Genomic DNA, 17,218 nt, shown 5'->3' with positions numbered 1-17,218 from the left:
TGAGCACTTATTTCTCAATGGTCACCATAAACGTAAATGGGCTGAATGAATTTCTTTTTTTTTTAAGATTTGTTTATTTATTTATACAAGAATGGGGTACAGGCCATATTCCCGGGAGGGTGAGAGGATTCACCAGAGACAGAGCAGGAAACAGAACAGGCAGACTGATGAAATACACTGCTGAGGGGAGCAGCGGGTGAGACAGGAGAGGTCTGTTGTGCCATGTGGGACCCTCGTAGGCCGACAGGGATTGAACCAGCACTGCAGAGACTGCAGACAGCTTCACAGCATGGCACTCAACCGTCTGCGCCACCAGGGGAGGCCCTGGGCTGAATGAATTTCAAAACAAAGTCCAACCCTCTTGTTTATAAGAAACTCACCAAAAAAGACAAGCATTGACTTGCAGTTTGATTGCACATGGCAATCAAAACTAATCAGGAACAGCTACATTTATATATGATAAAATAGTCAATTGAGAGAGGTAATAAGAGATAGAGGACACTGTAAATAAAAATTTTAAACTATCTGGAGACCAACGAAATGAAGAGACAAGCTACCAGAGCTGATGAAATACAAGGAAAGTGGTATTAAGAGGGGAGTTCTCAGCAATATAGGCCCACAAAAATTACAAAAAAAAAAAAAAATGAATAAACAATCTCACCTTACATCTGAAAGAACTAGAAAAAGAAGAACAAACAAAACCAGAAGTGAGTAGAAGGAAGAAAATAATAAAAATTAAAACAAATAAATGAAATAGAAACCAAAAAGATGATATGAGATCAGTAAAACCAAGGGCTGATCTTTTGAAAAGATAAAAACTATATTGGGATGAAGTAGATAGCTTTAACAGGTAAATCACAATTATAGAAATCAAAACAGTAATGAAAACTTTTCCTAAGGAGGACCTCCCCTGGTGGCATAGCAGTTGAGCGCTGGGCTGCGAAGCTGCCCACAGCCTCTGCAGCACCGGTTCTATTCCTGGCCACCAGCGAGGGTCCCACATGGCACATAGACTTCTCCTGCCGCCTGCTGCTCCCGTCAGCAGTGTATTTTGTCAATCCGCCTGTTCTGTGCCCCGCTCTGGCTCTAGTGAATTCTCTCACCCTCCCGCGCTTTTGACTGTACCCAGTGCTTGTATAAATAAATAAATAAATCTTTAAAAAAAAAAAAACAAAAAACTTTTCCTAAGGAAAAAACCCAAAACCAGTTATTTTCATTAATGAATTCTTCCAAATTTTGAAATGAAATCTACTAGCTGCCCTCAAACTCCAAGAAGGGAAAACATTCCCAACCACATTTCGTGAGATCAGCATCACTCAGATTCCAAAACCATATAGGGACAGCACAGAACAAAACTATTTGTAGGTATCTCTGTTGAACATAAATGAAACATTCCTTGACAAAATCTTGGCAAATCAAATCTAGCAGTAATACATAAAGAGAATTATATACATCATGGGCAAGTGGGATTCATTCCAAGGTTGCATATATGGTTCAATATATGAAAATCAATGTAATTCACAACAACAGAAATACAAGATAAAAGCTCAATTGGAATAAAAGGACATACTTCAATGTAATAAAGAGCACATATGACAAACCAACAGGTAACATACTCTACAGGGAAAACTTGAAAGTCAGATAGTAGCAAGACAAGGATGTTCACTCTCCCTACGAAGTTCAGGATAGTTAAGTCTTAGCAATTAGGGGGAAAAGAATTACAAATTATATATTTAAGATCTAAAGACATAAAATACATAGAAGAAAAAATAGGGGACTAAACTCCAACAGCAAGAAAAAAAATGCAAAAGTAAATGGGTCTACATCAAACTAAAATACTTTCGTACAGTGAAAGAAACCACTGAAAAAAAAAACCAAAAAGGCAGTTTACTGACTGAAGGAAGATATTTTAAGTCACACATCTGATAAGGAGTTAATTTCCAAAATATGTAAAGAACTCCTACAACTCACGAACAACAACTGGGCCTCCCTGGTGGCACAATGGGTTAAGCACCGCACTATGAAGCTATCCTCAGACTCTGCAGCACAAATTTGATCCCTGGCCAGCCAGGGAGCTACCCTCATGGCACAGCACACCTCTCCTGACTCGCCCGCCCGCTGCTTGCCTCAGCAGTGTATTTCAGTCGATCTGCCTGTTCTGTTCCCCACTGTCTCTGGTGAATCCTCTCACCGCCCCCCCACCCCACATCTCTGGCCTGTACCCCAGCTCTTGTATGCATAAATAAATAAATCTTTAAAAACAAAAACAACAACAACAACAGACCAAATAGACACTTCTCCAAAGAAGACAGATAGTCCATAGGATAGGCACATTTTAAAAATACTCAAGATCACTTAATATAAAGAAAATACAGGGCCTCCCTGGTGACTCAGCAGTTGAGCGCTGGGCTGCAAAGCTGCCCGCAGCCTCTGCAGCGCCGATTCGATCCCAGGCCACTGGCAAGGGTCCCACATGGTGTGCAGACCTCTCCTGCCGTGCCCACTGCTCCCCTCAGCAGTGTTCTTTGTCAGTCTGCCTGTTCTGTTCCCTGCTCTGGCTCTTGAAATCTCTCACCCTCCCGCGCTTCTGACTGTAGCCAGTGCTTGTATAAATAAATAAATAAATATTTTTTAAAAATTAAAAAAAAAAAGAAAATACAAATCAAAACCATGAGATATCACCTTTATCTGTAAGAATGGCCTATATCAAAGAGATTTGAAACATTTGTTGGTAAGAAGTAGAGAAAAGGAACCATCATATACTGTTGGTGGGGATATAAATTGGTGACACCTCTGGAAAACAGTTCAGAGATTCCTTTAAAAAATAAAAATGGATGGCCTCCCCGGTGGCGCAGCGGTTGAGCGCTGGGTTGCGAAACTGCGCGCGGCCTCTGCGGCGCCGGTTCGATCCCCGGCTGCTCCCCGGCCACCAGAGGAGGGTCCCACATGGCGTGCAGACCTCTCCTGCCGCCCGCTGCTCCCCTCAGCAGTGTACTTCGGTCCTTCTGCCTGCTCTGCTCCCCGCTCTGGCTCTGGTGAATTCTCTCACCCTCCCGCGCTTCTGACTGTACCCAGTGCATGTATAAACAAAAAAAACAAAAACAAAACAAAACCAGCAAACAAATAAATAAAGCATGCCTCTATAAAAAAAATAAAATAAAAAAAAAAATAAAAATGGAAATACTGTATTATCTAGAAATATCACTCCTAGGTATTTATCAAAAGAACATGGAAACACTAACGCTAAAAGATATATGCACCCCTATGTTCATAGCAGCATTATTCACAGTTAATCCACTTAAATGCCCATCACCTAATAACTGGATAAACAAATTATGCTATATATACTCAGTGGAATAATACTCCGCTATTAAAAAAGATGAAATCTTGCCTTTTGGGACAATATGGATGGAACTTGAGGTGATTATGCAAGGAAAATAATTCAAAAAATGAAAGACAATTGCTGAATGGTTTCATTTGCTTGTGGCAGCAATGACAACAAAGGCAATGCACAACAAAAATAACTCAGTCTCTGAAAAGTATGGTGGTAACCAGAGGGAAAGGGTAGAGGGGAGCAATTGGATAGTGTGTTGGCACTAGAACGCTGGTGGTGCACAAGTGACACATACATGTATTAAAGTGTGAGGCTGTACTCCTTAAAATATATAGTTTTATGAACTTGTTAAATCAATACAATTTTTTAAAAAATAGTGCTTAATTCAAAGTCAAAATGTCATTTTACTGCCTGATTTTACCTCTTAGTCTTGCAACCTAGAGTATTCACTCAGCCCCAAACCTCCATTTCCACACACCCCTTTTTTTTTAATCAGTAAAACAAATGTTTTTAGCATTTGTCCTACTAAATATTTTCTCCAAAAATAGGACAGCATGTGTGAAAGTTTTTTTTAAAAAAGTTTACCATGTTACATGCATAATTATTACTGCTAGAAAGATATGGGGTAATTGTAAGCAACTTTTTATACACTGTAATTTATGTTACACCTATATTTCCAATTTATCTTCTTATCTTCTCTCTTATTTCATTGGTTGTTTCATTTTCCTGTTTAGCAAAAAAGAAACTTGGATTTTGTTGTATAACTGTGCTGCAACATAAATCTAATATGCTTCCCTTTCTTGTCTCCACTTTTAAAAATTGTTGGAAGTTTCCCATGCAGCAGATGGAAATATAGGCAAGACAATTGAAGTGTGTGGTTCTCAATGGAAGTGGAATTAAAATATGTGTTTTTCTTTTTTTGACAGGTTCAGAAAAGTCAGCATCTAAATTTTGGGATTTTTTTTTTGGTTTCCTATGCCGTACTTGATACCTTTAAATTTTTATTTGCTTTGTGAAAGATACTTCACATCAGATATAGTTAATACATTTTAGAAAACTGGCATAGCAACACAGTTTCTAAACAACTTTTTAAATGACCCTAAAATGTTTTTTTTTGATAGGTACAGAAGTTGGCATTGATGATGACTTACACAAATATTTCTAGGAGAAAATAATTGTATTAAGCAGTTAAAAATATAACTGTTATTGTACAAAGCCCAGCTAAATAGGTTCTTAGAGAGCAAATACTACAAATAGTTTTAAATAGTAATTAGATGGAAAAATCACTGATTTTATTTCATTTTATTTTTTGGCTACTGGATAAGAAAGATTTTATAAAAAATTTCTCACCTGCCTCAGGCAGGAGTAATTACTTGTAGGCAAATTTAATGGAGCCTGTGCGCTCTGGGGCCATTCAACTGTGCTTCAATAATTGCATTTTTTTTTTTTTCAGTATGAAGGTTGTTTAACATACTAAGTCACAAAAAAAAAAGTTAAATATCTTTGAGGTAAATGATTATAAGCATTTTATAAACTAAGCACTAATGATTGTATTCCCAAATACTAGATTCCAGCCCAGAGTAGTGAATACTGCTGGCCTGCAGTTATTATATCTCTGTCTCTAATTTATCAATATTAGCATGACTTCAGACTGCTTCCATTTTTTGCTTCCCTTTATTCTATTTACTCTCACTGGAAAAGTTCAGATTAACACGATTAATTTTGTTCCATGTCCTAGATTGACATTAACAAATTCATCTTTTTTTCTTTTTTTTCTTTCAGACTAGCTTTCTCTTCATTCATAATCTCCTAGAATCTAACTCCCTGTCAGTTACTTTTCTGATTCTGCCACTTCTGACTCATAAATGCTACATCCCAATATGCAGTTAAGATAAAATAGTACTGCCAAGCTATTATTCATATTAGAGGTGACTTTTTCATTACAGAAATCCTTTCAATATTGAATTCTGTTGGTATTTGCAGTGTGATTTAAGTTACTTACAACTTTTTAAAGACACATGTCTTCTGTAAAGGCACCAGATTTTGTGCATATGGAAGTATGTATGTAAGTATGTAAGATTTTTAAAAACTTTATATATAGTTAAATAAACCTAGTGTGAAATCGATAATAGGGCAGTATCAACAGGTAGGGAGGCCTGCATTGATGTATCGTATCTTTGTTTCTTTATCCTATCCTTTTTATTCTTTTTTTTTTTAAGATTTATTTGTTTATTTATTTATACAAGCACTGGGTACAGTCAGAAGCATGGGAGGGTGAGAGAATTCACCAGAGCCAGAGCAGGGAGCAGAACAGGCAGACTGACGAAGTACACTGCTGAGGGGGGCAGCGGAAGTGGCAAGAGAGGTCTGCGTGCCATGTGGGACCCTCACGGCAGCCGGGGATCGAACCGGCACTGCAGAGGCTGCAGGCAGCTTCGCAGCTCAGCGCTCAACCGCTGCGCAACCAGGGGAGGCCCTTCTTTTTATTCTTTTAAATAATTATTTGAATGAGTCCTTGAATGGAATGCTGTTTAAATTTGCCAATGACAAAGCATTGCTTGGAATGCTAATACTTTGAATTATACAATCAAAAGATGTTGACTGGCCTTATGGACTAAATCTGACCAGGTAAAATGTAATAAAGGTAAATATAAGGAATTCTGAATATTAATCCCTAGAACCTACATCACTATATACAATGGGGGTGATATGGTTTAATGCTAGCACTTGAGAGAAAAATCTTAGGTTTTAGACATTACACTTAAGTGTGTTAGTTAATTGTGGCTACTGAAGCAGCTAAGGAGACTTGAGAAATTACATAAATAGAGTCAGTATGGACCTTCATTTAAGAAGTTCACAACTATAGTAATTTAATACAAAAGCAAGATAAACAATTATAAACAATTATATTTCAAAAGGTATTCATAGATAAAACACTGACAATAAAAATAACAATAAAACATTTCTCCAGAAAGGGTTAATATAAAAAATTGAAAGAGTTAACATGAAAAATTCAATTTCCTGCAGTGAACAGAAATATATATATATATGTCTTGAAAGTAAAGGCGGCAGGTTACTAGGCCAAGGTGAACTGGAATTTTTATAGCAGTAATATTTGAAAGACTACTGGTACTTTCTGTGGCTTCAGAGGATGAAGTTACATAGAGACAGGTCTTGGTTTGGAATCAGAACTTTCTAACATTTGGACTTCTCAAATAGTAGCAGAAGAGTTTGCCCAAGGCCCTTGTGTGGATTTCTTAAAGGCTCTACTGCATGGCCCTTGCTCTTTCCCATATAATACTGCCCCATCTTGCTGAGACAGAAGTAGTAATCAGAATTTGTAGAAAAGGCTGAGTGGCTTTGGAGAGGAAATTCCATTCTTTCCTATGGCTCCACTTTTGAAGAATGAAGGTTTGCCACCATTGGATGGATTCAGAAGGATATGCCACTAGCTCTGAATAAATGCTATAGAGAGAACTTCAGAAATAGTTTAAGGGTAGATGTGTGCTACTAGAATAAGCATATAATATACAAAGGTGACCAATTTGAAAGTGACAGCCCTCATTTAAATACATAAAAATCAGTATCATCACTTCATTACTTGTCATTAAAATCTGTTGCTTACATGGAGCACAGTGATGAGAAACTTAAACTGATTATGGTTTTCAGATTCCACTTCATGAGTAAAAAACTTTGCTACGGACTTATCTTGTGATTGCTCCCATTTGGGAGCACATCTTTCTTCCCTGCATCTTGTCTATGGTAAATTCCTTTGCCTTTTTAAATTTTAAGGTGATTTCTACTCATGGAAGAGGTAACTCAGTGCTAGGGAAGAAAGGAGAAATTGTCCCTGAAACTTTGTTTTCATTACTTAGCAAGTTTTACAATTAATGACAGAAGTTTCTCTTGTGGCCTCTCCTCCCAAAGACTGTGCTTATTTATTTTCCCCAATAGTCTCATGTGACCTTGTTAAAAGCTTCATGTAATTCCCAAATAAATTACATTTACTGGTTTACTTCTATCTAGTATTTTATTGACATTTCCAGATAAGTTTAATAGGATGGAGAGAAACAGTGTTCTCTTTATAGACTCAGTGGGTGATTTGACCTTAACAGGTTAACCTTATCCTGTGGTTGAAGGAAGCTATTCTTAATTAGACTCTATCAGTTTCTCCATTATCACCTAGTGAACCACTGGTCTGCGATTCTATTAATCTTAATTTGATTGTTTTTCTTTCCTACAGAAAAGCTACCATATTAGCAAAACTGCAGTATTTGAAAACAGTTGCTGGTTTTCCAGATACATTGCATGTCCTCATCTGTAGCTCAGTCATTTCACACTTTATTTCCTTCAGAAACTCTCAGTTGAATACCATCTGGTCACGGTGATTTATTGCTGTGGAATTTCTCAGGTTGCTCTTTTATTTCCTCCTAGGAGACTGCTCTCTGCTACCACCCCACTGATTTTCTCAGAAAGTGCCCTTGGAATAGTCGTTTCCTCACTACTCTGTACAGCTAAGGTCAATACCAAATAAAACTGAATTAAACTTCTCTGCTGCTACTCATCCTCTTACTTGCTGTCCTTATTACAAGTCCTAATGATGGTAGAAACTACGCAGTTAGTCCAACCACTCATGGTGGCTCTTTAGCCTTACTGTTACTTTGTCTTTTTATTTTTCAGATTCTTACTTTCCCTGACAACATATTTGTGTTATTTAATTCAGAAAATAATCTCAAGTGTTAACATGAGTTCTACATCCTTTCAACATGTTAATAAATGTCTATATGGAATTGTTTCCTTTTTTTTTTCCTATAAACTATTCATAGATTTCTCTTTTGACCTTTCAAATAATGGCCCAGTGCATATATCTCTCATAGCCAGTGTCCTTATCTGTCTCTGAGCAGCCTGGATCTTAAACTCTTTACTTGCCTCTTGGAGGGCTGCTATTTTTTTTTTTCTTCAGATTATTCACATATACTTTTAAAAGTCTCACCCTTTGGGTTAACATAGGATGCCCATACTGATTAAAATAGAGCTTTAATTGTGAAGTCTTCCCAATTGCTGAGTTCCACTCCTACGCAGGCTCACCTGTGGTAATTCCTGTATGTTACACTAATCTGCTTCCTCTTTTATAACTGCCCAAATAAGACTAGATAAGGCATATTAATTATTGCTTCTACACATTGTATTCTTCTGTCATTCATTTGGGTAATAATGGACATAATTAAAATCATTCATAGCCTTCCTAGAAAAGAATGCTGAACAGTAAAGGTTAAAAGCAATTTGCATTATTCTTTCATATTCTATGGTTAGCATAACATTTTTTTACACATGAACTTTGTTCAAATAATTATTTTGTTTAAAAAGGTTACTTAATGTGCATTCAAGTATAGTTAATTGCTATTGGAAACATAGTTTTATCTTTATGCAAAGTACTTTTTTAGCACATAATTTTTAAACTTTTAACTCAGGTATTAAAATATCAAAAGTTGAGACTTTTAACATTTTCCAAATGTGTTATAAATTACCTAACATTTTAAATAAGTGAAAAAAATCAAGGTTTAAATATAAAATTCTGAGTGGGCCTATATCACATTAGAAAGCTTTTAAACCTCAAATGAAACCATCACAAAAACAAAAATGCAACAACAGAATGGTAGAAGATATTTGCGCATCATACATTTGACAAGGGACTAAGTTCCAAAATATATAAAGTATTTATACAACCGAACAACAATAAAAACAGACAACCAAATTAAAAATGAGCAGAAGACCTAAATAGATACTTTGCTAAAGAAGACATACAAGTGGCCTTGTGGCCTAGAGGATAAGTCTCACTGCTATCACCTCTACAACCTGGGTTTGATCACGGGCCAGGGAGCAAACCCACACATGGCGCAGCAGACCTCTCCAGTCTTGCCCACTGCTCTCCTTAGCAGTGTACTTCAGTTAGTCTGCCTGTTCTGTTCCCCATTCTCTCTCTGGTGACTCCTTTCACCCCCCACACACCTCCGGCCTATACCCCAGTTCTTGTATGCATAAATAAATAAAGCTTTGAAAAAAAAAAGCCACAAAGAGATACCACCTCACACTTGTGAGAATGGCCCACAGCAAAAAGAATAGAAACAACAAATGTTGGCAGGGATGTGGAGAAAAAAGGAACCCTATCCACTGTTGGTGAGAATGCAATCTGTTCCAGCCTCCATGGAAAACAATATGGAGACACCTTTAAAAAATAAAAATGGAAATTCCTTATCGTGCTTGTAAATACCTCTGCTAGGTATTTACTCAAAGAATTGAAATTACTAATATGTAAACTTATGTACTCCTATGTTCATAGCAACACTGTCCACAATTGCCAAGTCTTGACACCAACCTAAGTACCCAACAAAGACAACTGGATAAGGAAATTGTGGACTAGATACACAATGGAATACCACACAGCTATTTAAAAAAGAGGAGATTGTGCCTTTTGGGAAATAAAATGGATGGACCTTTCCAAGAAATATATATTACATGCACACATATAATAATAAAAGAAATAAAAGACAGGTATTGGGTGGTTTCACTTTGGCTATATTAATAACTAAATATATATACTGGAAAAGCTCAACAAAACAATTTTTACTTAGACTTTGTAAAAACTATAATTATTACCATACTACATATGGAGGAGTAAAAACATAACACAAGGCAATAATGTCAACTAGAAATCAATTTCTGAATTAATGTGATATCTTTTTTAAGATTCAAATGCAAATACTACCAATCCCACAGCCACCCATCTCTGAATAGAGTACCTTTGGCTCAGTCTGTAAAGGGGAGGAACAGATTACAATAGCAAAGGAAGTAAATGCTGATTTTGTTCAGTTTATTGCTGGCACATCTAGATTGAACAGTCTTTTCTAAAAATGAATTAGGACTATTACTATTTGGTTCTGGTATGTATATATCCTTTGAAATCTTTAATAGATTAAGATTCTGTTTATACTAAAACTATTATATGTGTCCATGTAATATATGTTCTTGGAAAGCTATTATCTATATCCTTCCCAAAACTATGTACTATATTATCATTCTAAAACCTATCTTTTTATGATTATCTCAACCAGTAACTCCAATTTCCTCTAAAAATCAAAGATGCAGTATTCACAAGAAAATAAGGCTTGCGCTGTTATAAAAGTTAACCCTCTGTAGTAACATTTATGGTTAGGGGCAGATAATTTGCACTAATGGAAGAAATTTTCATGACAGCATGAAACAGGTAAAAACTCCTTCTGGGAAAACATAACCATGAATCTTTTTCTATTTAATTAAGACTATTTTAAAACTCTACTGCCCAAGCAGATATTTGTGTTTACTGTCTTAATATCAACATTGTCCCATATTTGTTATAATTGGAAAATGAAACTATCCTATCTTAACTGAGGAATCAACGCATATATTTAAACTGCCTGGAGTAAGGATATGTTATAAAGTTTGTGGGGCTTGTCTTTAAATGAATTCTCTTCAGATGCATACTATTTATTGTATTGGTTCATTTATATAGTATATATAGATCTGGCCGGTAAGCACATGAAAAATTTTGCGGCTTATTATTAGGGAAATTAAAATCATGTTATAGCCATGATAATAGCCTATATCAAAAAGATTGGAAAAAGGGCTCCAATGGTGGCGCAGGTGGTTGAACACCGCGCTGGGAAGCTGCCCGCAGCCTCTGCAATGCCAGTTCGATCCCTGCTGGCCGGCAAGGGTCCCATATGGCATGGCAGACCTCTCCTGTCTCTCCCTCTGCTCCTCTCAGCAGTGTATTTCATCAGTCTGCCTGTTCTGTTCCCCGCTTTGTCTCTGGCGAATCCTCTCACCCTCCCGCACACCTGGCCTGTACCCTGAGTCTTATATAAAATAAATAAATAAATCTTTAAAAAAAAAAGATTGGAAAAAACATGTGTTGGCAATGTAAACTGGTGATGTCTCTGTGGAACACAGAATGGTGATTCCTTTAAAAACTGAAAATAGAAATACCATATTATCCAGCAATACCATTCCTAGGTATTTATCCACAAAACATGAAAACACTAATACTAAAAGATACATGCACTCCTATGTTCTTAGTAACTTTATTCACCACAGCCAAGACATGAAATCAACCTAAATGCCCTTTGCCAAATGACTGGATAAACAACTTGTTATATATATACACACACACACTCAATGGACTACTACTCAGCTCTTAAAAAAGGTGAAATCTTTTAGGCATAGTGCCATGGTCTGAACTCTGCCCCTATGTCCTGAGTGGCAGGGCTGATAGAAAATAGGCAGAGTAGAATGGCCATTTTGAAAGCTTTTATAAGGGAGCACTGCTTTTTACAAAGGGATTGCTAAGAGTCCAGCTGCTCCTCTGGCTGGGCATGCTATAGACCTTTGTCCCCAAGGCTGGGGGTTGAGGGCCTCCTCAGCAGCAGCAGGCCTCTGCCACACCTTGCACCCCTGTGGTGGCAGTAATAGGGGCAAGACTTGGTAAGACTTTACCCAGGGCACCACAGTCCCCAGCTCCACAGCTGCAGGCCTTGCTATACTCTGCATACTCATGCACAGTTAGCCACAGTCCAACTCACACCACCACTGGTTAGTGGACCCTCCCTCTCTCCCTCTCCCCTGCTAGTTAAAAGAAATTGTTTTCTCTTTTGATGCACCAGAATCCTTTTGTTTACATTTGTGGCAGGTAGTGGCCAGACCCAGAACTTGTGAGAGAACTTCTAAATTGGTTACTGTTTTTGGACTCTTTGCCCAGTAACATAACCATCTAGCCCATCTTGCATAGATAACATAAACATCTATGATTGAAGGATTTTCAAGTAAAATTGACCAGATGAAATTTTCATTTTGAACAGCTCTCTGATTCTATGTGCCCATTAAAGTTTGATATTCCTAAAAACTCTTTACTATATTTTCTCTTCTCACTTTATATATTCTTCTTCAGTGATTTTATCTCATGGTTTCTACTTCTATGTTAGGGTTTCTTCTGGACATTAACCCCAAGCCTAGCTGCCAAATAATTATCTCTTCTTCGGTGACTCACAGGAACCTCAAGCACATGTCTAAAATTGAATTTATTCTTTATTTTCCTTCTCAAACTGTATTGCTTCATATTTAAATAAATGGTGTTTAGTACCATCATCTTTTCATTTGAGCAAAGCTAGGATCCTGATAATCACCCTTACCTTTTTCTCTTGGCTGTATTCCTCTTATCCAGTTCATCAGGAAGTATTGTATATGTTACCTACTACTATATGTTGCCCTCAAATCTCTCCTCTTCCTTCCATACATCTTGCCTCGTCTGTTGCCTCATCTCTCACCAACTCAACAGGAGTCTCTTTATTTGCCTTCTTATCTACACTTTTGTTTGGGACTGAAGCTAGAGTGATATTTCTAATAGTCCAATTGTTTCATGTCATTTCTCTGCTTAGTATTTCTCTGTCTTCTCTTGACCGTATATTCAAGTATAAGATCTTCAAAATGAAACACAGAACCCTATAGGATCAGTCTTGTCTGCTTTTCTAACCTCAACTTTCACCCCTTCAAATACTCTTTACTCATATCAAGATTTTTTTAGTTTCCAGAACTCATCATATTGAAAACTAATGTGAAAGATTACAAGATATGTCTAAAATAAATATTTCAGGTCCCTCATTTAAAAAAAAATCTCTTTGATATGCATATTTTTCACTTTTTAGTCATTTTTATGTGTTAAAACAGTAGAGTACTTTTAAACATAGAAAAAGGGATCACTTGGGTTATCACAGCAAGTATTGATTATCATTAACTGTATAATTATACTTAATATAATTTATTGTCCATTCATTTCATGCATGCCAAGGATCTTAAAAGTGAATCTATAAAGCATCTGATTCTCTTTTATCTTCCTTACACTGAAGTAAAATACTAGCTCAGAGATTTCAGAAGAAGTTACATATTGAGATGAGTTCTAAACACAACCTCTAAGATAAGTGAGCATTTAGTGGTCTGTGTAGAAATGGAAATGTGGAAGTTGAAATAAGATCCTTCCCCAAATAGCTTTCAAGATATGTGAACTCCATTTTACTTTAGAGATCACATGATCAGTCTCTCCTATCTGATTTTTTTTTTAACACAAATTTAATCGTTTTATTTCTGAAATGCCAGTGTGTTCAACGGTTGTCTGGAAACAACCACCAAAAAAAAAAGTCATATGTACTAACAAAACCATTAGGCTTTTTAAATAAACCTACTTATTTTTAGATAAACCTAATTGTTCTCATGACCAATGAACTGGTAGAAACAGAATGAAATGATTAGGGCTGTATGTGTGTTTGCAAGTACGTGATTTAACTTTTGAAAATACATGGGATGCACCATTCCTGTATTCACTGAATTTATCAAGAATTATAGGCAGACTAGAAATTGCTTCTCAGAGTGATTATACCTTTTCTAATATCACTTACTGATTTTACAGTAAAAGTTTAGGCCACAAAAGTTGAGATAAGGACACAATTCATTTTATTTCTCTCTGTTAAAAATAGCATTATCAAACAATTTGTGATGTTTTGCTCATATCATATATTGGCCTGTCATGAAGAAATAAACCTCCACTTGCTTTCATGGCAGTAGATAATAAATTGACTGATATAATTCACTTGAGAAGTTGAAAAATGCATTGAAAATAATGGGGCATAACATTGTAGGGTTAACATTTATTCATAGATGATGCAATTAAATAAAACAGGCATTAACTTCAAGGTCAGTCAGAAAAGTAATAAAATTGAATATTTTAATTGAATTGTAATTGCTTCCCATTGATACATGCAAGTAAAGTAAAATAGATGTCAGCTCTACAAATTATGGTTCTTCCTCCTAATTAATTTCTTAATTCTGCATGGCGTTATCCAGTGCCTAGGTCTTGTTGTGGGTTTATTCATCCACCCAGTTTCCATTAAGGAATGTCCATAAGATGTGATTGAATGGCTAGATGTCAAAATTTACAGCAGATTTTTCATGCACTTTGAAGAAAATGTTTGTTAGTAATTTAAGGTAACTTATTTATGTAACTAAGTTAAAATGTATTGTAAATGTAACATCATTCTGGGGCCTATGGATTGTAATCATCTTTTATTAAAGTTGATATTTCTTGATCTTGATATTTGTATCACCATTAATACATGTAACCATCTCAATGATTATAAAGGTTTCCATGGGGAAAATAGACACACTGAGTTCATATTCCACAGCTGACTGACTCAGAGATAAATTGAGCAGACTGTGAGGGTTTTAGTGAAACAGTTTATGTCCATTTGTGACCCAGCTTCTCTACAAAAGAGACACCAAAATTGAATGAATCCAAAAAAAGAGTCTTTTCTCAGGGACTAGGATAATTTGAAGCTTTTAGATAAAGTTGGATTGCATAGAAAAAAACCTATGAGCCATTGTGACTTTCTCATAGGCTTTTCACAGTCCCTCAAAGCATTGAAAAGTAATGTAGTTTATATAAAATAAAATGGGAATCATGACATTACAAAGATCAGGAGAAAGATTTTCAAATTATAGTGAAATTGTATTGGGTCTAGATACTGGTTTCATTTAAGAAAAAGATTATGCCTTTTGAACTTGCTGCATTTACCAGTTAAGTGGCTACTGCTTAAAAATTGAAATTAGAATGAACGTATAAGAGGAATTTAAAAATTACTGAGGTATTGTTATATACATATTCTTAAACTTTGAAATGATTCTATATAATAGAATTATTTAAGAGCAAATATATTGGTATAGTCACATCATTCTTTAGTTGTGGTTAGAAATATAAGTGGATGCTTGTTGATAAAACAAGTAAATTAAACTGAGAAGTAATTTTTGTTGTCTCAGCTTTGTGTTCAATTTTAACTTAGACACTGCCTTCATCATTTAAATGGTTTAGAGAAACCATTTAGAGCGTAAATATAAGTCCAAAGATAAATATATTTTTACTGATACTAATATTACCCTGACCTTCGTTCTCAATTATGAAGGATTTTTGAATATCAGAGACTCCACACATACCATCTACTTAGAAAATACCAAAACAAAAATACATGAAATAAAATACTAACATCTTTGAGCTTTATAATTATAGATAAGTTAACACTTTTTCATGTTAATGGGATCTGTTTCTCCAGATCGTTGTTTTAAAATTATTTTAATTGTCTTATTCCATTTAAAGAAATTAGTAAATATTATAAGTATAGCATTATAAATAATATACAATGCTAAGATGTTTCTAAATGAGGAAACCTGTGAAAAATATGTGGAAGTGTAAGAAAATTAAATATTCAATCATATTTATAAAAATAAGTTACAAAGTTTTCATTTGCATGGAGTTTAATATTTATGGAATCATCAGTGTTCTAAACAGTAAAGAATTTCTTGAGACTAGTTCCATATCTGAATATATTCTGGAATAAGATGAATAATCTTCCTACTGCATTACATTCCTGACAAATTTCATTTTATGTATAATGGTCTCAACCAATTTAGAAGAAATCTCAGAAATCGGGATGGTTTCAAGCCATTGATTTCTCAAGGACAGTAGTTGAATTGCTAGGGATCTCTGGACCTTATTCAAGAAAATACAAAAGCAATCTGAAATGCATGTCATCTGGATGCTAATCACAAGGTTCCCAGTGACTATCCGTTTCTAATGAACAGAAAAATAAAAGCAAAGCTAGAGTAACCAGCAAGCCATCAGGGAAAGGACTCAAGTTATTATTACTATCATGTGCAATGGAACATGTTAGCCTGACACAAGTATGTATCCTGTAGTGTTCATTTAAAGTAAAAAGGTCTAGGGCCTCCCCGGTGGCGAAGCAGTTGAGCGCTGGGTTGCGAAGCTGCCCACAGCCTCTGCAGCACCAGTTCGATTCCCGGCCCTCGGGTGAAGGTCCCACATGGTGTGCAGACTTCTCCTGCAGCCCGCTGCTCCCCTCAGCAGTGTACTTCGTCAATCTGCCTGCTCTGCTCCCTGCTCTGGCTCTGGTGAATTCTCTCACCCTCCCACGCTTCTCATTGTACCCAGTGCTTGTATAAATAAATAAATAAATAAATCTTTAAAAAAAAAAATAAAGTAAAAAGGTCTATTCAGAAGAATAGCTAGACTATTGAACCTATAAAAGCATTTTCATTACTAAAACAGACATTTTGGGATAAAAAATTGTATCTACTATTTAACTAGCACCATACGAACTCCTCAATCATTACCCATGTTGAAGAAACTCACCAAAATCACCAGCATAACCTCTAATTAATTTATAACATCAAATTTGTTTGCTTCCCAGCTTCTGCTATTCCTTTAGTCTAATGAAATCATCCGTTGTTTTGTGTTTGTGAAATGTTGTTACTGATTGGCCTGCCCTGTATGAAATGTCTAAACATCAGATCATGAATTATGGCGGCTTCTACCACCCTGACTAAATATGACTGAGATCCCATTACCAAACTATGAAGGGTCACCCATGTCAATATTTCATTATTAACTCTGACAGAAAAGAATGTAGTTACATCATTTTAAATATTTTATAGATTTGTAGTAGTCTTTGCTGTTTTGAAATGATCTATGATATGTTTCAGGAAAATATTTGAAAATCTTCCTTAAAGTTTTGATTTAATTGTTTTAACTCCACAAAACTTGTCTACCTATATCCCATCATCTATATAAAACTTCAGTTATATCAGTTCAACATCTGTATCAAAGATTATGACATGCTATTGGTACAATAATGAATATTCAAAGTTGTCTCTAACTTTACTTGGAAAACGTCACAAAAGTGATCATCAAAATGAAATATTTAATATTTGATAATATAATTATTTGTGCCC

At 35.7% G+C, this 17,218-nt stretch overlaps 1 protein-coding gene across 1 annotated transcript in view; it reads left to right on the top strand.

Moving 5' to 3' along the window:
- The window catches only part of DPH6 (diphthamine biosynthesis 6), a gene marked incomplete at both ends in the record, with an annotated part of 134,529 nt that overhangs the window by 94,443 nt on the left and 22,868 nt on the right, over window positions 1-17,218 (top strand). The window lies entirely within an intron of this gene.

Source organism: Talpa europaea (assembly GCF_964194135.1).
Source record: "Talpa europaea genome assembly, chromosome: 8".
In the NCBI taxonomy this organism is placed as follows: domain Eukaryota; kingdom Metazoa; phylum Chordata; class Mammalia; order Eulipotyphla; family Talpidae; genus Talpa; species Talpa europaea.
The sequence above is the reverse complement of the archived record's forward strand: the minus strand, read 5'-3'. Positions and strand labels throughout refer to the sequence as shown.